General features: G+C 36.1%; 1 long non-coding RNA gene across 2 annotated transcripts; it reads left to right on the top strand.

The window, feature by feature from the left end:
• The first annotated feature begins 1407 nt into the window (after nucleotides 1-1407).
• LOC124974489 (uncharacterized) lies at nucleotides 1408-21414 on the top strand. Of its 2 annotated transcripts, none has more exons than XR_007106781.1 (4): nucleotides 1408-6311; nucleotides 8847-8920; nucleotides 15338-15470; nucleotides 20406-21414. It is a non-coding gene; the product is annotated as an uncharacterized LOC124974489 (long non-coding RNA). The 2 variants fall into 2 exon arrangements; XR_007106780.1 differs by lacking the exon at nucleotides 20406-21414 and adding an exon at nucleotides 16249-18921.
• Nucleotides 21415-22587: the final 1173 nt, after the last annotated feature.

Here is a 22587-nt window from a genome sequence, read left to right as displayed (position 1 = left end):
GAGTGTGATCATTCTCTCCATGTGTGTCAGCTCCTATCATATTTAGAACCCTCCGTTCAGAAGTGTTCAAATTCATGGTAAGGTATTTGCTAAACAAATCCCAGGAAAGGCATCAACACAATGATTTATATGCACAAACCCTTTCACATACAAATGGCAAAACATGGAACTGATTCCTTAATTCCTACACTTTCAGAATTTCAATCTCTTCACCAGTTTGAGTGTTCACTCATTTGCTTCCCGAAAGGTGCATGCCATTTATTACTTAAAATTTTAAAAATTAAACGGATTAAAAACTTTGGAGCTTTGAGAGTCAGCAGTGGAGGTAAGATAACTCATTTCCTGTGATTCCGTGGAAAGTGCAATACAGAGGAGACATGGAAAGACCAAGCAGTCCGCCAAGGCTTCCTCCCCTAAGCGGTGTTTATGCAGCAAAGTGGGTCTAGACAAGAACCTAGAGTTGGCACCGCGTGACACAAGAGGCCTGGCTTCTGGACCTTTGTGGAACCCTGCAAGACTGTGAGTTTAGCTCAGGGATTCAAGAGACTATTCAGAAGAGAGAGAGAGAGAGAGTGTGAGTGTGTTTGGGGTCTGTGCAGAATGAAAGTAATGAAAGGAGTGAAAAGAGAGCGGATGGAAGAAACATAAAAGCCTAAATAACCGACAGAAAGAATAGGAAAGCGAAATCTGGCGACCAAGAGGAAGCAGGAAAAGAGCAGAAAGGGTGGATAAAAGGCCAGAAGTCTTCAGAGCAGCCCGCCGCGGTAGGAATGCAGTCCTCTGGCCGGCAGGGGGCGCGCGCTCCTCCCCACGGCCCCTCCCCTCCGCGCATGCTCTTCCTGCCCCTCCTCTTCAGAGACGCAGTTGCGGTTACTGACCTTCAGCCGCTTCCCTTCCTCCTCTACTGGCGGTGACCCGCGGCTGGGGCTGCTGGGGCGGTGAGCTTGGGGCGGCTGGGGCGGTAAGCGTGGCGCGGCTTCTTTCTGCTCTCCAGGAGGCGGAGGGAGCTGGACGCGGGGATCAGCCGGCCGCGCTGCAGCATTGCGGAGGCCGCAGGACGCCGGGCCGACATCATGGGCGAACGCCCACCTTGGGCGAGGCCTCGCGCGCGGCGGAGGCCAAGGAAGCTCTGGGGCTCGCGGCGCGCGGCCGGGGTCAGCGCGGGTGGGCAATCGGCCAAGCACCAGCCGTTTGCTTGCTTGGATCCGGAGCGGTGGCGGCGGTAGCGCTTAGTCGCGGGCCCCCGGCGGTGTAGATGGCCAGGCGCGTCGGAGGAAGCAGTCCCCCAGGCCGGCGGACTTCAAAATACAGGTCATCATCATGGGCTCCCACGGGGTGGGAAGACCAGCCTGAGGAGTCCTTTCACCGAGGACACCTTTTGGAGGCCTGCAAGTCCACCGTGGTTAAGGCATCCTTAAACAAGCTCCACAGTGCAGTATTCCTTGCCTATTTTTTGTCAAATAGCTCGTAGTGTGTGCTTACTTTATTCATTAACTTACTGTATTACTCTTATGAGACTGGTGTTGATTTTAGACTTGAAGAAGTTGTACTGGATTAAGACTCTTACAACTCAATCATTTGTCCTTTGAACCCTCTTGCATTTTTTCACACATGAGCTTTTGGGGGACACCTCATATCCAAACCATAACAGTGTCCAAAAGAGTTTCATGTTTTAGTAATACACCTAGAAACAAACTACAAAACCAATTATGTAGAAACAGGAAAATATGCATAGTAAATGTTGGTATCCTTTTTATTTTAGTCTAAAAGGAGTATTTTGCAGAAGGGTGTAAATGAAATGTAAGCATCATCATTTGGTCTAGAGGAAAGGGTGCTCATGGGGACAGCAGGAAGACTATACCTAATTTTAGTATAAAAAGAGTTATAAAAACTACGAAAGGGTAAAGTCAACCTAGAAGATATATGGCAAGTACCTGCGAACCAGAGTAAGCCAGGTAAAGGACACTGATTAGTGCAGCAGGAAAACCTATGTCAGCCAAAGAAGGGATTTGTCATCATATAGGAGCCATTCAAATTTATTAACAGAAACCTACTTAATGTCATCATTTAAGTCATCACTTTGGCCACCCCTTCTAAAAAGGTATCTTCTGTTGTACCTCTAATGTCAATTTTCTCTTCTTTTACTGTCATCAACTAAAATTCCAGTGGACTGGAGAACTTTCCCAACCCTGTAATTCTGCCAAAATCCTTCACCTGAAAGCTATCCTTAGAAAATGCTCTTTTAACAGGCTACCAGTTCTATTTTTGAATCTAGGCTAAATAAAATATTCCCAAGTTTTCACCATTATGGAACAATTCTTAGTGTGTTAACTTCTCATTCATTAGTTGATTTGATTGTTTCTTTTAAATGGTAATTTTCTTGGGGTATTCTTAGGATTTGAGAAAAATGAGCAGATCACATCCCAAGTGATCTGGCCATCTCAATTTCATTTTTCTTTGCAGCTGAAACCAAAAATTATTCATAAAAATTCTACAGTTCTAACATAAGTAGCCTCAGGGGAGAGCAAATGCATCTATCAAATAAGAAAGGTTAAGGATTATTAATGCAGAAGCCACTGTTTTCATTGTCACCATTATAGCTTCATTTGGCAAAACACAGTGGCAGATCTTTTACATTTCACTTCTGCAAAAATGAAAATATACTAAATGTGAAATTATGAATGTAAGTGTTATGGCAGTATCACATTGGAAAATCACATAAAAGTTTTTTTCTGTTAGCTCTTTTTTTAAAATTTTTATTGTTAAGCAAATGGGATACATGTTGTTTCTCTGTTTGTACATGGAGTAAAGGCATACCATTTGTGTTTTGTAATAAAAACTTACGCAGTAACCGCTGAAGGGATGTCCAATTCTCTCACTGTTGAATAACTGATTTTATAATGCTTATTATACATTATTGCCAGGAGCAACAGTAGTAGTAATGGATCAACAATTTAGGGCCACTTTTATGTATGTATCAAGAGCTTTAAAATTAATGTATAAATCTCAGGCTTGTGTTTTTTCTCATTCACATTGCACCTCCAATATCTCCAGTTCTCATGAAGTAAACTGCAGACTGAAGAACATGACAGTGTAGCCCAGTGCCTGACTTTTCTGCAACTGGACCATCCTGGGGCCACTCTCCTTTCCTTTGTCCTTCTGCTACTTGCTGTGACCCCACCACCCCCTCCCTCCCTCAGCTCCCAACATGTCCATCAATAGTCCCATCAGATCATTTCAGGACTGACATGCACAGAGGCGACCCCCTGTTCTGGGGTTGTTCAGCTCCTTCACCATCCTAGTCCTGGATCCTCCTCATTCTGTCCTAAGATCTTTTGCCTATATATTTACATATAAAGCACTAGGGACAACAGGAGTCCTCCTGGATTTCAGAACTGTCCCCCAAGAGCAGCTTCAGTTTTTCTCACTCGGATTCAGAGGGAAACCTTGCTAGTTTCCAGACCAAACTATGGAAATGTGAACATTTATTAACTAGAGAGGGGTATCTGTGGCCAGGGTTAAGATAATCAAAGAGATTAGTGTGTAAGCTGGGGTACAGTCTATGAAAGTTGTCAGAAATCATATAACCCAGTGGTTCCTGCCAGGTCATCAGAATCACCATGAACCATTCTGTGTTTTTAAATGTAATTCCCAGGTCCTTGCTTAGTTCTGTTGATTCATATTTTTTGATAGTAGAATAGAGATAATTTTTCTGAGTTTTTTATTTATTGCATGTGTTACAGACTACAGTGTAACAAGGGAAGAGAATATGCCTCTTGGACATACAGGACATAGAGTATCACAGAATCTGAGTTTCATTAAGGACTATAATGTCATCTAATCTAATCTCTTATCTCTGGCCCAATCTGCCTCCCTGTTACAACTTCCTTGATGGGTGATTGTCTAGCCTCTTCTAGAAAATGCCCATGTATGGTGTCCTGTTAGATAGTTCTTATTATTTCAACCCTTGTGATGAGTTGAAATATGTTGCCTTAAGCCACCCACTGGTTCTAGGCAGTATTCTCATGTTGCATTCTTGATGCCTTACCAGTCCATAGTAGAGCTGGAAATAGTACTTAGGTTTTCTGAATATATTCTATGGATTCAGTGTTTGGGGCTTACAGTGCCCCTACACTTTTTCCCCCTATACCATGTGTAAGTGTACATTTTTAAAACACAGTGTTAGTACCATTACCTTAAAATAGAAAAAAAAGGAATATAAATGTATTTTAGCTAGTCTGAATAGTCTTCTAAGAAAAATCTTTAATATACTGCTATTCTTTAGTAACATTGTCTTTAGAGACAAGCTAACATTTTTAGTCATGCTTTTCCCGGAAACAATATCATTATTTCAAATGTTAAATCATAGTTGAAACCAAATCAAACCTTTTCTGTGTTTTTGAAGATAATCTTTTTAAATCAAAGATAATTTAGCAACAGCACAAAACATTCAGAAATGAGAAAAAGGGAAAATCCTACTCCTAATTCTTCTACTTTTAAAAAACTACCCTTCATTTTGGTATGCGGCTATAGATTTTCTCGTCTTTTAAAGAAATATATTGTTGAGATACACATACAGTTTTGAATCCTACCTTTTCTACTTACTTTATATCATAAGCATTTTTCCAGGTTATTGTAGTCATCAGAACCATTGTTTATAATTGCATTATATTTTTTCACAAAGCTTAGTGATGAAGAGAATAGACTGCAGGCAGACTCCCTGGGCTTGTATCCCAGCTCTGCCATTTATTGGCTCTGTGATCCTGAACAAGTTATTTGACTTGTTTGTGTCTTGGTTTTTCCATTCTATTAAATGAAGATAATATGATTTATCTCATAGGGTTATAAGAAGTATATTTACAGGTCTTGTTGTGCCTGACATATAGTAAATTCTGTACGTTACTTAAAAAATTGCTGTTTCACCTTTATAATCGAGTGCACATATCAAAAATTACTTAAGTATATCTGTTTGGACTTTAGGTTGCTTCTGTTTCTTGTCCCTGTAAAACTTTGATGTAAGTGACAAAGTGTACCTTCTAAGATATACTTCAGAATTATTTTCATAGGTTATTTTACTCAAGTTTTTAAAACTTTTTAATTGGTTTATGCTCCTCTTGAAGGTACTTGTACTGCATCTACACCTTTTGTATTGCTGGGAAACGTTTTGGATTGTCTTCCTTTGGATCAATGTGACACAGTATTCACTTAGGGAAAATAATGTTGCTACACGGAAATTAGTAATTGTGTTAGTTTCTTTTCCTGCTAACATTGTCTTTGAATAGATCCTGAGTTCTGAGATTAATTTTGTTTATTTGATTATATTTCTAATATTGCTGATTGCCAAAATGTTTGTCCCCATGAAAGAATTTTATACTGTGCTGTCTTGGGAGAGCCAAATAAGAATCATGTGGAGAAAAATTTGAGTGCAAAGCTTGATTGAGTAGTAAAAAGTAACCTGAAGATACATACTTTCAGGTGTTTATAGCAGATACTCAGTGTTGTGTTATGTTATATTCCTGAACATATTTTAACTTTTTTGAAAAATGTTATTAGGTTGACAAAAGTGAAAGCACAGTACATTCTCAGTGCCCAATAATATTTAATATTTTCTTCCTGTGACTTATTATTGAAGGGGGTGTGACAGCTTCTGAAGAATATTAATAATTTCTGTCTAAATTCCATAGTACATTCTGTTCTGCTGGGAAGAATTATTGTGGACGTGCAATAGTAAGTAATTCAGTGAAAAAATGATTATTTTTAAAAATGTATATGTGGCCACAAGAATAGGTGGGTGAATTACATACCAGTGATAACATGAGTTTTTTGTTGTTGTTGTTTTTGCTGTTTTGCATTATAATTATATATAATAGTAGAATTTGTTGTTGCATATTCTTAATTTGGTTAGTTTTGTTCCCAGTTCCCCTTCAATAATCACGTTTTAAAGATAGACATTACTATCCTCATTTTTAGGAAACAGTCTGATTTATTAAAACTGATCATTAATGTTAAGCTCTGTTCTAAGTGCAAACTATGAAAGTCAGAAAAATGTAAATTTATCCATACTGATTTTGATTTTTTGCAGATAGTAATTGTTGTGAGAATGGTTTCTTCCTCCATTTTGAGAACCATTTCTTTAGGAAAACACTCAAACTGGTTAAGAAAGTTAGATATTGTTGTAAGACATTCTGAGTAACATTCAGTTCTCTGTATTGTTAGATCTTTTAGGAGATAATATAAATCTCAGAGTACAGTCTTCTGTGGACCAATTCAACTCTTTTTGACCAGGCTTTTTCTTCTATCTGAAAAATCAGGTAAGTTTTCATACAGTAAATAACTTCTTTGAAGAAAATTTTCTAGTTTTTACTGGATTGAATTCTGCAATAATAATAATAAAAGTGGTTTTAAAACATTGAAAAATAGTATAAAAAATTGTTACTGTTTTATTTTACTTGTAAATAGTTATACCAGTCCTAATGGGTAAGTTATCCTGAAACCATGCTACTGATTCTTTATTTTCAAAGATTATTGATAATAATGTGCAGTTGAATCACACTGAAATATGTAGATATGTACCATTGTGTCTGTATTTCTTTCTTTTTTTTTGTATAAGGGAACTTCAGGATGCTACATCCTCAGTCCTTTTTTTAACTTGGAGACAGGGTCTAGCTAAGTTACCAAAGCTGGCTTCAAACTTCTGATCCTCCTTCTCAGTCTCCAGAATTCTTGGAATTATAGGCATGTACTACCACTCCTGGCTCTCCTTTATTTTTGTATAATAGTTCTAGTCAATTTTGTATTCTAGATTAGCACTAGATGTAAGATTTCATCCCATGGGAAATAATCTTTTTCTCCTGTCTTCCATTGTTCTAAAGACAAATCCAGATATCTAGTTTTTTTTTTTTTTTGATGGCAATTTAGATTTTTTTCTCTGTTCTTAAGATTTTCTTTTTCTTTGGTTTTCTTTAGTTTTACTATGATGTATCTATGTCTGAGTTTCTTCTTTATCCTGCATGGGAATTTTTGAGCACCTTAAATCTGTAGATTAATTGTCTTTTATCCAATTTATGAAAATATTAGCCAATGTTGCTTCAGATGTTGTGTATGCCTCTTGTTCTATGTCTCTTTTTGGATTTTCAGTTAAATATCCATTATACTCTCTCACCAAATTCCCTGTGAACCCTAGAGGAATCTTGAAGATGTGAATTTCAGATACCCTGTTATGGTAGTACATGCCTATAGTCCCAGACTGAGATGGGAGGATTACTTGGGCTCAAAAGTTCAGGACTAGCCTGTGTGCCACAGTGAAACATTGTATCCAAAAAAAATTTTTTTTACAAAGTATGTACGTGAAAATCATAATACTCTTATGTAATTATGGATCTTTTATGTAATTATGGATTTAGCATTTTATATGCTTTGCTTATTTGACAAATTATATTCTTATGCAGTCTAGTTGTCAGTGGATTTGTTCTGAAAATCTTTTTAATAGGTGTTAACTTGCAGAGTCAGTTTAATCTGGAAAATGTCACTGTTTTCAATACTGAGGTACAAGAAAGCACCCAGGATCAGAAGTTGGGAGTGCTATAAAACCTCACAGAACATCTCTATAAGTTTGTTGTTGAAATAATTTACATGAATGAGGCTCTTTAGTCCTTAAAAATTTAAAAACCTTATTTCTAATTCATAGAAATAATGTTTTTATGTAAAAAAAATTTCAAACTATTTAAAATAGAAAGTATAGCTAATCTGTAATTTAAGGTAGATTATGGAATACGTGTTTTTCTATTGGAGGGAATTTATACAATAGTTATACTTAATAGTAGTAATGTAGATTATGGAGTAGCTATACTTTCTGTAGTAAATATTTTTTGAATTATTTTACACAGAATACATATTATTTCTCTAACCATTTATAATGTTCTCCTAACCTTATAGGACTTTGCATGTATTTACAAACTTATATTGTTTTTTCCCAAATTAGATTATATAATACAAACTGTTCTTAAATTCATTTTCTTCTTTTGATGTGTTTCTGCTTCAGTACATTTAAATGGTTCATGATAAGTCTTTAAAAGAATATGTCACAATCCCACATGATTAGACATTTAGGTAATCTCAAATACTATAAAAAACTATTAACAGAAATGCAATGGGTAGTATTGTATATATCATTCCTAAATTATGCCGGTGTTTCCTCAGGTAAGTAAAATTGCTGGGTCAAAATATATACACATTTCAAATTTTTGTAGCTATTAACCAGTTACTTCTCAAAATGACTATACCAATTTTATACTGCCATCAGTGGCAGGTGGAGAATGCCTTCCCATTTTCCCAGCTACACGAAAACTGGGAATTTCCAATTTTTCAAAACTTTGCTGACTTGATATAAATATCTGAAAAAATGTCTTATTTGTATTAGTTTACATTTATTTGATTATTATTAGAGTTGAACTTACTGCATGTTGATTAAAATTTATTTTTCTTCTAAGAATTACTTCTTCATTCAAATTGCCCTTTTCACTATTGTATTGTTTTTGTCATTGCATGTATTTTCAAAACTTTTAGCCATAAACCATTTTTTTTCAGAGAATTTGTTGTCCTATTGAGAAAAAAACTGGTTTAAATCTTTTCACTGTATTATTATGCCTGTGTTATGTCAGTATCATAGTGCTCCTTAGTTTTTGGATTCCTGTCATAGAATTTCCATTGTCTTAATGATTATATGTCCGGATGTTACTGTAACTAGAATTCTCTAATAATGGTTGTCTGTCAGTATGTGCATGACCTATTCTAGCATTTATCTTCTGCCCATTAACATGACAGGTTGTCTGTTTTTTAAAATTTAGCACATTGAGGATAGAGATGAGGGGAAGGATATAGAAGAATGTGAAATGGGAGATGATGAAGCTCCAACAACATGGTGAGTTATTAATCTCAAGATTTCTTGATTTGCAGAAGATAATCCCTTAATGGTTTACCAGGTACTGGAGTGAGGATATAAGCAAGGAGGAAGGATATTATGCTTACAGATTTGTTTTATGTTTAACTTTCATATGTATGGCTTAAATCCTAAATCAGTAATGGTCAATGAGTTTTGGAATTGTGCACATAGTCCATCATTTAAATAGCCTACTTTATGCATATTCCCAGCATTTGAAAAGCCAACCAACCTTTGGAGCTTCTCCCCTTCCATTAAACTTGAAGACCTGGTACCTGTGCGTATTACACTGACATTTAATGAAATGGAAGAGACTAACCTCTTCTCTTCCCTTCTATCTTTTATTACCATGTCTTTTCTTATCCTCTACATCCTTGAACCTTCCCAAATAACGTCTTCTCTGTGCTAGTTAGAAGCAGTGAGGAAGAGAAAAAAGAAAGTAAGAAGAAAACCACTTTCACTAGCACTTACTAGCACTGAGGCAATGAAAGTTATCAGTAGTTCTTAATTGAAAGAATTTACATTACTGTCACCCAGATGATGAAGAGGGAATTGCTGTATTTGCACAGGAAGATGTTTTCCTGGCAAGCCAAATTTCAAACACCCATTAGCAACATGTAGAAGTAGTGTAGTTCCAGGCTTAACTGAAATACTTCCCAACTTCCTTGGGCAAGTTACTTCACCTCCCTATAACCCAATTTCAATATCTTTAAAATATAGTAATGCCACCTACTCACTATAGTTATTGAAAGGATTAAGTAAGCTGATGATCAGAAAAGGCATGCTAAGGCACTTTGTTGTTATGATTACTGTAGTTGTTGACATTATATAGAGTGGAAAATATAAAGCACTTAGAATAGTTTCTATCCAGTGTTTGGTAGCTAACTATTAACTACAGATTTTGTTGTTGTTGATGTTTCTTTGGGGAATGTGGGGCACAGGAATTGAACCCAGAGAAGTTCTCCTACTGATCTACAGCCCCAGCTGTTTTTTGAGACTAGATCTTGCTAAGCTGCCAAGGCTAGCCTCAAAATTGCAGTCGTTCTGCCTCAGTCTCCATCATCATTGGGATTCACATGTACACCACACACCCAGCAGCTATAGTAGTTTTTTTAGAAACCTATTAGTTCATGGATAGGGTGGGCCAATTTTGGTCGACTCTAATATAATAGGTCGCCTGAAGGGTAAACAGGGCCCCAAGACACAGTTAGTTGGAAGCTGCCTAGGCCTGTGGAGACAATTCAACTCTATTGTTAAGAGTCATCAATTAGTCCCAACTGCAGAAGAATCCCTTATAGAGTACCCAGCACTCAGCTTCCCACCTGTCTATTGCAGTCATTTTATTTTCAATGTAGAAAATGTGTGGGGAATTACTTAATGGGTATATTAGCAAATGGTATTAAGCATTGTGATATACAAAGCAGAGCAATTACTTATGTATCTACAATGTGAGGTGCATTTCACAAATTGACTCAAACACACATCAATAAAAATTTTTGTGTTAAAATTCCAACATGTGAAGTTCTATAAAATAGCAAAACAGCTTTTTTTTTTTTTAATCCAATTTTATATTTTGGTAAAATAGTTATACCTTTTTGTTCTTTCTTTCCTTTTCTTTTTTTTTTTCTTTCTTTTTTTTTAAGGCAGGATTCTCCCTGTGTTGCCCAGGCTACTCCTAGGCTCAAGTGATTCACCTGCCTCAGCTTCCTCAGCAGTTGGAGCTACAGTTGCAGTTGATTGTGCCCAACTTGAGACATTCAATCTTAGATAGTGACTGTCACTTCTAATTTGTTACTCTTTGCACATATAATAGCAACATATTCTTGCTGTGGATAAGAAAATTCAAAAGTTTCTGTAGAATGGTAAAGGTGAAAGTTAAATTACAGTTGATTGAGGAATAAATGAAAAGTGATGATGTAGCATAGAGTGTAGACAACTCTTTCAAGAATTTTTTTTCCATGAAGGAAAGAGGAAAAGCCTCTAACAGGGATATTACCATAAAAGGAGGTTTCTTTCAAATTTGTCTAATGGTTTTTTAATACCATTGTGTAGTTTGAGCCTCTGACCTCCCCTTTATTATAACTGAGTCACTGCCCAATCTACTGTGAAAACAATGAACTATTTCACCTCATGCTGATCCACATAATTAAGTAATTATATAAATAACACACTAGTAAATATGGAAACCTGGCAAGTTTGCAGTTTCCACAATAAATTGAATTATATGATGATTTGGATCATTTTCTTCTATCAGCTAGATTTCATCAATATTGAAATTTGTTTTTCAGTTCACCAAAGGATGATTAGGCAGTCAGATGACTAACTGACTAAATGTTCCCCATATATATATTCTGAGTCATTTGTAAATATTACACAGCAACAAATTCTATCCAGAGAATCTCTTTGGGGGAAATAGGGAAACATTTTAATGTTTACTGCCTAACATTGTCATTTCTGTTTTATAAAATCATAGTACAGTTGGAAACCTTGGGAGATAATCTCCCTCCAGGCAAAATAACACCGTTTTGTGCTCTTTTATGAAGTTCTATATATACAGATCCAGCATTTCCCCCTTTGCAATACAGCATAATATTTCACCACCTTTATAATGAGGAATTTTTCCCTTGTTTATACTAAAAGTTGTTTTTGCAGCACAGTCTAAACATTGAAATAGGTAGTTTAATAACTGTATTAATACTATGCAATACAAATGTTTGAAATTTAAGAGTTCACACATCCTATTGCTGACAGCATGGCAACTTAATTGAGTTTTCAGATATTGAACTGCTTTCCTAAGCAGCATCTTAAGTGCACAAAGATTTCAGTGTTCTCATGAAACAACTGTTGACAGGTATCTTTATAGAGAAAATATGGAGGTGGATGTGTTTTCACAAAGAAATCGTTTATAATTTTAAGGATCTATCAAAAATATATCTCATACCATTTATAAATTTAAAGTTGTGATTAATTTAGTCATATTCCAAAGATATATTTTGACACTCTTCATCTTAAATATAGTCTCATAGAAAACCTAAGGTTTGTTATTATCTATCTTCGTGGTTGGAAGACTGCCTATATTTTTCTGTATCCTCCTTTAATTTGTATGTCTTGATGAGATGCCCATAGATACATCTGACTGCAGTGTGTTGACTATAGACAAACTCATCACAGAACATTCTCTTTTGAGTTGAAAGGTTAAGGCCCTATACAGTAGGGTATGAGTGATGTTTCATGTGATCCTCCCAATTTAATCAGTACCATGGAGCAAATGCAAAATCTTGTTAACTATTCTTAGATTCTCCCCAAATTTTAAAAATTAAATTCACATTTTTATAACTGGATTCTTTTAATGACCATTTGATCCAACTTTTTCTTAGTAATTAGTATGTGTTTTCTTTAACTTTTATGTACATTATGGCTACCTTATAGTAACTGGTTGGGTGGAAACTTTTTATTTTAATTTTGGAAGGTTTTATGAATGATCAACTCTAAAGTGACAGGTTCTACTTAAAAATCAAAGTGTGTCTTAATATTAAATTAGATCTTTTGAATCATGAGGTATATTCATTCTAATTATAATGAAAATTTAAACTGTATACATTAATGTTTTGTAATAGAATAGTTTCCATATTATGATGTCACCTTTGTCTCTCCTTGACAGTGTAACACTGGTACTTTCCTCTTACTCAATTTCAAAATTATTTGAATGCCTACTATTTGTTAGGCATAGACTAATATGTAAGAATTCCAAGTGCAGATTCATGAATATATTAAGTTTTGAAGATTTTGAGTTTTTTGTTTGCTTGTTTGTTGTTTTTGATCAGCAGAGGGCAGGGATTCTATCTTTAATTTGTTCTTTTCTTGCTATCATTTGGCTAACAGCAGTGTACCCAGAAGTCAGAAGAAACACATGTGAACACATGCTATATTCTTTTCAAAAAAGTGTTAGAGATGTCATATTACAAACCTTACAATGAAAACAAGCTACTCTTTCCATGTTATATTTACTTCAAGGTTAATTTTTTATGAAAAAAAAATCCTTTGCTCTGTTTAGTATTGTATTTAACTCAATTTTGTACTGAATGGCAAACTGTTTTAGTATTGTATTTAACTCAATTTTGTACTGAATGGGGAATATGCTTTTTTGGAAGACTTGAGGAAACTGTGAAGGATTTCTGTTGTTCTGATAAAATTTCTATCCATATCCAGAAACCTGAATGTTTCCTTTTTTAATCACTAGTCTCTTGGAGAAGTTTCTCCAGAGTTTTCCTTTTCACAGTTTTGTTCCGAGAACATCATTTCTAGGCTGTAATGCTACAGAATGAAAGTGTTGGAAATGGGGATATAGCTCAGTTGGTAAAGTGCCCTGGGTTAAATCCCCAGCACCACACACACACAAAAAAAAAAAACCCAGAATGAAAGTGTAGTGATAAAAGAACTGAAAAGAATGTCAAGATGTAAAGTGAATTATGATTTCTTTTAATTACTTGTATTAAATGCCCAAGAAAACAAATTATATATTAAGTCCACTCCTATATGATAATATGCTATTATTTATGCTATAAATTTAGAAATAGGAATGTGTACATGCAGTATTTAGAATTTTATAGAGAAAATTTTTTTCTTGTCTTAAATTGGTCTACATACTGTACATTAGAAGTATATTAAGACCCTCCAAGAGGTCCCTAAAAAAAATCCTAAAAAACTATATGCTGTGCACATTTATTTGACCCAAACCTGTTTTTCAAAAAATACCGAGATCATGCCAAACAGTTGGTAAACACCAGCTCAGTTAATTCCAAAAGATCCCCCTGCATGCAACTGAAATCCCACTTTGGATATGTGATGTGTTCAATGCATTATTTACTCTTCCATGCATAGCTCCATACATCAGGAGACTCTAAATGTATTACCAACAGATGTTGTCTTTTAAGTATAGGATTGAAATTTCTGACTTTATTTTGCCAAATTTAGTGCCACTCTCTTACAGTACATATTTATTGATATTTCAAGGCAGAAATTAGCAAATTTTATGTCAGAGTTCAGATAATAAATATTTTGGACTGTGGATGTTTGAAGCCTTGGGTTCAACACCCAGCATAAGTAAGTAAGTAAGTAAATATGTAAATAAATAAATAAATAAATATGAATTTGTATTGATTTTGGCCTTTGTGGACTATATGTCAAAACTACTGAGCTCTGCCTCACTACACAAAGCAGTCATCAGCAACACCTAAATAATTAATTCTGGACATGTTTTAAAATTTTTTCCTCCAGACTGGTGATTGAGCCCAGGGTCACTCTACACATAGCTAAATCCACAGCCCTCTTTGTTTTTATTTCAAGACAGAGTCTTGCTAACTAATCTGAAACTTTAGATCCTTTGGCCCCAACTTTCTAAGTCACTGAGACTTACAGGCATTTATTACTGCAGGTGGCTCAATAAAACTTTATTTGTAAAAGCAGGAGATGTGCCCACTGACTCATTTTAAAGTAATTTGTAATATAATCAAGCATTTTGGTTGGACCAAAAGCGATAGTCGCAAATAAACACTTTATGAAGAGGAACTTAGGGACTAAAGAGGAATGTAGACACTACATAAAGATCCTTCCTAACATACATTGTACTGTTTAGCCTTGGATTGTGGTTTGAGTTCTTTGTACTTTTTGAATGCCTGACTGACCCCCACAATGATTTTCAAATAACTTTTTGTTCATATCATTTACCATTTTGGATGATGGAAAAGAGATCTGTTTTTCAATAAAATATCATTTTTCTCAAAAGTACAGTGAATGAGATCGTCCTGTAAGTAGTACATAACAATGGAGGAGGAGTATGAGTTGAACAACTGTAATCTATGACCAAGCAAACTTATTATGTATATAGACCTTGGAATTGCTCCGAAATTTGTAACAAGTCTTAGAAATAACATTTTTCCATGTGCAAAGTATATCCATGTGCAAAATTGGATAATATGTCAACTCTAGAAAATTGTCTTGGTAATGCATTGGGAACTCTCTATTTTCTGACCAATTTGTTCATCTTACTTAGCAAAACTATAATGGATACATTAATAACATGCAAAAAACTCACTCAGCATTTTTAAACTCAATTACTGCACTTACATAGTTACAAGAAGCAATAGTGTTTGAAGGATGCAGAGGGATATTTCAAAATATTATGCAGCATCTGTTTGGGGTTTAATTGTTTGCAGATGGAAGATGATCTATTTTCCTTACTTACTCACTGCCACATTTCTCATAGTGCCCAGGCTGTTCCATGTAAATTCTTAATTTTTCATGTAAGCCTGTCCTTAGTTTCCCAATATTTTTTCTTTGTATCATTTTCCAGTTGTATCATGTTAGAACTGATGTTTTAATTTCCTCTTTTTTTTTCAGTATCTGTCGTAAATGTTAACCACTTGCACACAACCGTAGAGGTGTGCAGACAAATCAAGAAGCCAGCCCAGTCCACCTGGAGAATCTTAATCATTTCTTCAGTCACATTTAAACCATGGCAGATATAGCAAAGGTAATTAGTAGTTTCCATTCTATTCTTAATTACTACTTTGAGACACATATTTTATTCTATTAATGTGAAAAAAAATTCCTTGTAAAGGTTAATTGGGGTCCAGCTGTAAGGGTTAAGGGGAGAGCTAACAAAGAGGCAAGCACACAGCATGGCAAAGAACAAGAAGTGATTTCCCTGAGAAAGCCCATCCAGTTTATTATCTATTCCAGGGTCATATCAAATTACCTAGGTTACATAGTACAGTTAGCTTTGCGTGTGTGCAGCTCACATAACTACCTTGCTTCTCAGAGTCCACTATTACCAAAGGTTATTATGAGAAGAAATTTTCTCCAGGCCTGAAGGGCAGAGGAGTTGCAGAGCATCTCTTAACCATTCAAACAAGAGCACCTTTTATCCTCAGGATTGTGCTCATCTCTAAGGATTCTCGCTCTTCTGAACATGGACAGACCATGTAGTTTAGAAACTACAGTTTATAAATTGAAATCTTCATACAATGTGTAGTTATCAGAGAAATTGCTCTACTTAAATCGTTTTTAGTGAAAGAAGATAATATTCTTCAAGAGGGTTATTTTAGCAAAAAGAGAAAATATTGCAAATTAAACACAACACATTTTAAATAACCTTGTAAATTAAAAGCCTGATGTTTGGATCATCAGAATTAGCAACAAATCTCTCTGTATCACACTGAATTGCAATTGAAAACAGTTTAGTCTTCAACTTACTATAAAACTAACTTGTTTTGTTTTACCTTATTTTTTCTTCAATTTATCTCTCCAAGATCTTGGCCAAAACTTGCAACTGTGTCAGAGTTAGAAATCCTACTGCCTGACTAGCACTTATTTAAGAAAAAAGAGTTCAGAAGATTCAACACCTTGCTATGTGATTTTTTTCCTTGCCTCCTCCACCCCCCGCCTTTTTATTGTTGGACTAACGTTGAGAGGATTTGATATAGTGATTGGGATTCCTCTTGCTATTATTAAATAAAGCCACCCGAAACCTTTTAGAGTGACACCGTCCAAACTGCTTTCTGTATATGTACAGTTGTGGCAGAGCTCATAGATCCTTGTTTCAAAGTAAAGAGTTTACATAGAGCAATAGTATCTATGCACATCAAATGTACTGAGTAACAAGTAGCGCAGTTGAATGACTTACATTCATGGAGCTGAACTGAGTGCTTATATATTCCAAGAAATTAGCTCATTCACTCTTACTCCCTCTGAAGATGTATGGACATCTCTAATTTCATGCAGGAGAGGAGTCCAGTAAATTGCTCCAAATCCCAGGTGAGTAGGCAGTAGACTCCAGAAGACTTTTTTCCTGCAATCAGAGCAAGTCATCACCAAGATTTCTAATCTAATCACTTGACTAGGACTCAAAATTCTGGTTTCAGAAGGAACTGTGATAGTGTAGGCTATTGCCTGTAGTTAAACCTGATTAAACCCAAGTAGGAAACACACAACTGCTTTCCATATAATTTCCAATCCAGCAGTTGTTTTTTTTTTTTGCATAAGAAACTAGGCAAAGTCCCCTAACATTTAAGCAAATTGTGAAACTTAATTTAGGATAAGAAATCATAAATATTTAGATCATTCTTTGAGCTCATTATTTTGCAAAAGAAAGCACTGAGTCTGAGGAGAAGTATAGACTGATCTGATAAGGTAAAGAAATATAGAATAATTCTTCCTCACCACAGGAATTCTATACCTATTTTTAGTTTTCTATTTCAGGCCTTAAATCCCTAATTTTTCTGTCATGTGTATCCCTTGTTTTCCAGTTTCTGTTAAGCATATTTTTTGTAATAAATGAAGTTCTCTTCATTATAGACTCTTCCTTATCCTGAACTTCTGATATGTATCTTCCACCAGGAATAGTACCTGAGGCATGGTTTCTGTCCTTAATGGAAATCCTCCTCTCCACCCCTTGACATTTAAAGATTGACTCATGGCACTGTGTGTAGGCTTTGGTGTCCATCTTGAGGGTTATTTGAGGTTGTCTAGCAAGTCTGACCCCTTCCTTTCCCATTATATCTGAGCTGGCACCAGTCTTGCCAGAAGTTCTTTAAAACTGGTTGGCCCCACATCATAAAAGGTGTACTTAATTAAATAATTCCCTTCTTAGACATTTTGTATAATCTCATTGTCAAATGAAGCTTGGTGTTTACTAGGTATAAAGCAAGTGAAGCTTTGATTATTGTATGATGAGGCTACCTCAGAAAACAGACACACCCTCAAGACTTTCAGACCCAGTGTATGTTGTTATTTGGAACTAGTCTGTGAAGTTACACACTGTCAGCACAGTGTACAGCTTACTTTGTTTTATTAAGGATTAAAATGATGAAGGGACAAAAACAGGTAAAAAAACTACTCCTGTTCATTCTTCTATATATGCTGCTGGTTTTCATGATGGCTTATCTTACAAGGAGAGATGCAATATATCTTTTGCACTTTCCATCTGTAACATCCATCAATTTTGATAGCAGTAAAACTGTCTTTTTTAATAGATTTATTCCCTAGTCTAAAATGAAAGCCTGAGACTCAGTTCATTCAATCATTTTTGACAGTTATTGAGCATCTTCTGTGTCAAGGTATGGATCAACAGTTCTTACAAAGTCTTGCTTTGTGTGGTTGCCCAGACATCTTGATGTCAGGTTTCTTAGCATCAGAAAACTTCTGTACATACATACTGTTATGAATGAAAAAAAAAATCATATTCTTCTTGTCATTTAGCAAAGCTAAGAAGAGACAGCAGTTTTGGAACAGTTGGGGGAAAATTTAGTGCATGTTTCAAAACCTTTTCCCTCATGTTGAGCAGCTTAGGAAATGGCCAGGAAGTCAGGTCTGAACTTTAACATCACTGACACCTTGAAAAGTTGTGGTTTTGTTTACTAGATCAACCCTTCCCTTTCTGGAATCCAGGAGGTGATATGGGAGGGATGCATTCTGAAGAAATCCTGTTCAGCACTGCCCTTCCACTCAGAAACTTCTATGGGATTATGAGTCCTTCACATCACTGTTCCTTTTTGTACTAGCAGGCACTGCTTGCTGGCTAGGCTTGCCTTGCTGTGCTTGGCACATCCCTTCCTTGCCCACCACAATAAAGCACTACGTGATTGAATTTTTTGAGTGAGTGGCCCAGATGCCAGGAGGGTTCTGAATGCAAGCATATTTTATAGGAGGTCCTGATGTTGAACTGGGGATTGTTCTTAAACTGTTGTTCTTTGTCAAAAGTGAGAAATACATCATGACACAACACAAATGCATAGATACATGTGGAGGTTTAACTGAAACTTTACAGATCCTTCTACCAGCACTACCCACTGCCTAAAAGGTACTCTGATGTTTTCTTTACTGTTCTATCATACTATTTCATTTTATGAACAAATTATCTTGTTACCTACTAAATTAATTTTGTTTTTCAATAATGGGTTGTAACCCACAGTTTTTAAAAATATATTGCCAAAACAATAGACTTAGGAGAGAGTGAAATGGAGCAGAATGTCCAATTGGAGTGATATTCTCTGTACTTCCATTGTGGGGCCTCTGTGTGTGTGTGGGCGCATGCATGCACACGCACTCAGACTATGGAGAGTGCACACTACATTGTAGAAGCAGAAAATGCATCTAGTCTCTATTTTGTTCCCTTTATGTTGTGATTCACTGTTGCATAATCTAGAATTGCCTTTGGAAGAAAATGAAAAGTTTAAAAGACTAGAAAATTGTCTTAAGAATTGTCTAATGTTTAGGCCATTTATATTAAGATGTTTCCGTTTAATAACCCAGCCAATTCTGAGATGCTGTGGAGGGTGATTTCCTTAAACAGTTTTTTTATGATCCATTTGTTTAACTCATATATTTAATATTGAGATCTATAGACTAGAATATTTATAAATATTTACAAAAATACTCATAAAGTAATTCTGAGGTTCAGATACAAGCGTGATCTATCAACATGAAGAGTTACTTGATAGATATAAAAATTTAGTACTTAAAGAAAGGGAGAACTAGCCAACTAGTACTCGCACAATTTCAAGTTTTAAGGAATATACATGCCACATATTATCTGTACTGTCAAAGATTAAATGCAGGCAGGCATTAGAGGAGTGAAAGTAGATTTTATTCAACAACTGCTGACAGTAGGTGAAGGAGCTGAATTCCATTCTGATTTGTAAGGAGGTAACTGGGCCCTTTAAAGAGACAATGAGGGAGCAGGGAGAGGGGTGAGTGGAGGCTCAGTAAGGAAGTGAAACATTATAAAAAGCCAGAAGATTGATCCAGGAGAAACCCATCTGGGTTTGTGGACTGGTGCTTAAGGAAGTCAGGCTACTGCACTCACTCCAGAGGCTGGAAACAGAAGCCCCATCCTGAGGTGCTGGCAGATCCTGCTGAATTTTTTGGGCCACTCTGAGATTTGTTAGGCAGGCATTTTAAGACAGGCTAGGGTCATTCTAGGGGTAGGACTAGAGCAGTTGGAAACCCGGTCAGTGCTTGTTCTACTCCATAGCTAAGGCCTTGTAGAGAAGGGAGACCCACAGGGAGAGAAGTTAGTCAGGACAGAAGCAAATGTACTATGAAATAAATCCTAAGGGATTTACTTGTAACCCTATTGTGGCTTTTAAAAAATATGAGAGGTTCTGTAAAACTCTATAAATATGTATGTGTTTATGTATATGCATATAAAGTTCATAACTGGAAAGGAACAATATAGAGAACATTCTACATTTTGAGCCTGGGCTGGAGCCTTCCACATGCATTTTTCTCCAAAGCCTCTCCACAGCCTCATGAGGGAGAACTATCCTTACATCTTACCATTGGGAAAAGGAAGCTCAATGGTATGACATTCAAGCCTGGGTCCCAGAAGTTCCCTTTTCAGTCAATACTGGGGAATTAGTTGTATACCAGGCTTTCTGATTGGAGCCCTGGGTTCTTCCCACTGCAGCATATGTTTGATGCAAGCCTCAACATTCTCAACTTCTCCTGGAACCTCCAGGCCTCACTTGGGTTTCCACCAATACTTCAGTCTCCTGGGCTCCTGGCCACTTCGCCTTCTGCAATACCTCATGATTATCCCCAGCCCTGAGGAAATCCCTTTACCTGCTTTCTCTGCCATTTTCCATCCTTCCACATGTGGCTGGAGAAATGACAGATGTGTTCTGTGGATCCTCTGCCATGAGTGTTTCCTTCTAATCCTTTGGGAAACCTACCTTTTCTTTTTGATGTTAATATGGTGTGTTGTACACATCCAAAAGATACTGAAAGTGAAATTTTGAGCTCAGTGTAATCCAAGTTTGGTAAAAGGTGAAAAATGATATAAAAAAGAAAGTGTTTATAGTTAAAAAAATAGTTGAGGTTTTTTCATTCAAGATTCTGTATTGATAGTTAAATTATTCTATGCTTTCTCTAAAAAGAAATACATTATTTCCAACATAGTAAAATTAAATGAATGCATCCTTGATATTAATACAAAATGGGAAAGGCCTAGATATTTTTAAAATATTGATCAAAGCAGAGTGATGGTCTGGAGATATGGCTCAGTTGTAGAGTGTTTGTCTCACATGCAGGAAACCATGAGTTCAAAGTTCAATTCCCAGAACCTAAAACAAAAAACAAAAACTGCATGACATCATTACTTTTTCTTGTTCTATCTCTTCCCTCCAGTGGCTACCATGTCTGCCACTCATCAACTGCTATCAATATAGTTATCAATTGTCTTAACTTTGATTTTCATCCCTACAGATACCTTAGAAAAACATTTACTATAATTTAAGATATAAGACTTCAGCATGAATTGCAACATTGTATGCCTGAGAATCCCTTTGAATTTCACTCAGAATTTTTAGGCAAATGATCATGTTGTACTGTGGTTTACCTTTTTGGTTGACTTCAGACTAGTCTCTCTTATAAATAAATATCTCTAAATTAGTGTAAAATACCTAGTATTTGTGAGACTTCCTTGGAAATATTTTGGGGCATAATCCAATATATTTATTCCAAATAGAAAGCAAGTCAGAATTTCCTTCAGACAATAAGATGTAGAGGAGTCCATGAATCAAGAAAATGTCAAGGATGAATCTAGAATAAATAATACTTGTTTTGAAGTAAGATATTTTAAATATCTTCCTAAACTTACAAAGAATCAGGGGAAACCAGACCTGATGAATGAAAGGAGGATAATTTTGGTCCTTTTCACAGGACTTCATTTGCCCTTTCAACGCTGTTAGAGTGAAAATGTGTTCATTGGTATCTCCAGTGGGCTTAAAGACCCAAAGTCTTTAAGATTTGACTTCTACCATTCTATTGTATGAAAATCATGTCCCTGCTGAGTCTGCAAAACAGACTCTACTTTACTTTTATAATTGTCAAGATTGTTATTATTGGAAGAGGATGAGATGTCTGATCCTTCTCAAGCTGTGACTTTTCTAGCATAGTCATCATATATTCTTCATCAAATCACCTTTCATTATCTGCAAGGTTGTCTTAAAGGAAAGGGAGGAAGAGAGAGGTCTCTCTCCATTGTTGAACTGTACCATTTGTCCAGCCCTGGCCTATCCAAATGCTCTGTTAGCTCATGGCACTGGTAGGACCAAGCATGGTCCAGTTTCTGGAAGCATCCCTTTCTGTGTTGATCAATAATGTAGAATATTATTTTTATTAAAAATTGATATATTATGGAGTAAAGATGTAACTTTGTCATGCTTTATTCATTCATTTATTTTGGGGGAGTACTGGAGATTGAACTTAGGGGCACTCAACCACTGAGTCACATCCCCAGCCCTATTTTGTATTTTACTTAGAGACAGTGTCTCTCTAAGTTGCTTAGCACCTTGCTTTTGTTTAGACTGGTTTTGAACTCAAGATCCTCCTGTCTCAACCTCCCAAGTCGCTGGGATTATAGGTGTGCACCACTGCACCCAGCAACATGCTTTATTTAAAAAGATCAAGCAACAGATTTCAAAGAAATATCAAGCTTGGGGTGGGCCACTTGGTATAAGCCAAGCTTCCCACAGACATTTGTCCTTTTTCCTGCCCCTTCAGGTACATGGGAAGGTTAAAGTGAAAAGTCCTCACCTCCCTTCAGTCAGATCAAAAAGGTACAATGAAGGTCTTCAGTGGAAGAATCC

Source organism: Sciurus carolinensis, unplaced genomic scaffold (assembly GCF_902686445.1).
Source record: "Sciurus carolinensis unplaced genomic scaffold, mSciCar1.2, whole genome shotgun sequence".
NCBI lineage: Eukaryota > Metazoa > Chordata > Mammalia > Rodentia > Sciuridae > Sciurus > Sciurus carolinensis.
The sequence above is the reverse complement of the archived record's forward strand: the minus strand, read 5'-3'. Positions and strand labels throughout refer to the sequence as shown.